Here is a 315-nt window from a genome sequence, read left to right on the forward strand (position 1 = left end):
GTTATAAATATTACAGATTAAAATGTATTTTGTATATTATATAAAAATATGCGTAGTTATACTCTATGTATACTTTATTATATACATATGTAATACATATACACACAGTTATAGAGTAAGAGGTAGAAAACAAAGAAACATTAAAAATAGCGAGCTAATGCCAATAACAGAGTTTGAATTGAGTATTTCAGCAATAAATGTAAATGGACTTAACTCCCTGTTAAAAATAGAAAACTCTAAGGTTGGAAATGTACATCTACCCAAAGATTGTGCTAGAATGTTTATAGAAGCTGCATTTCAAACAGAGACAAACTG

The sequence above is a fragment of the Pteropus vampyrus genome, unplaced genomic scaffold (assembly GCF_000151845.1).
Source record: "Pteropus vampyrus isolate Shadow unplaced genomic scaffold, Pvam_2.0 Scaffold72, whole genome shotgun sequence".
NCBI classification, from domain to species: domain Eukaryota; kingdom Metazoa; phylum Chordata; class Mammalia; order Chiroptera; family Pteropodidae; genus Pteropus; species Pteropus vampyrus.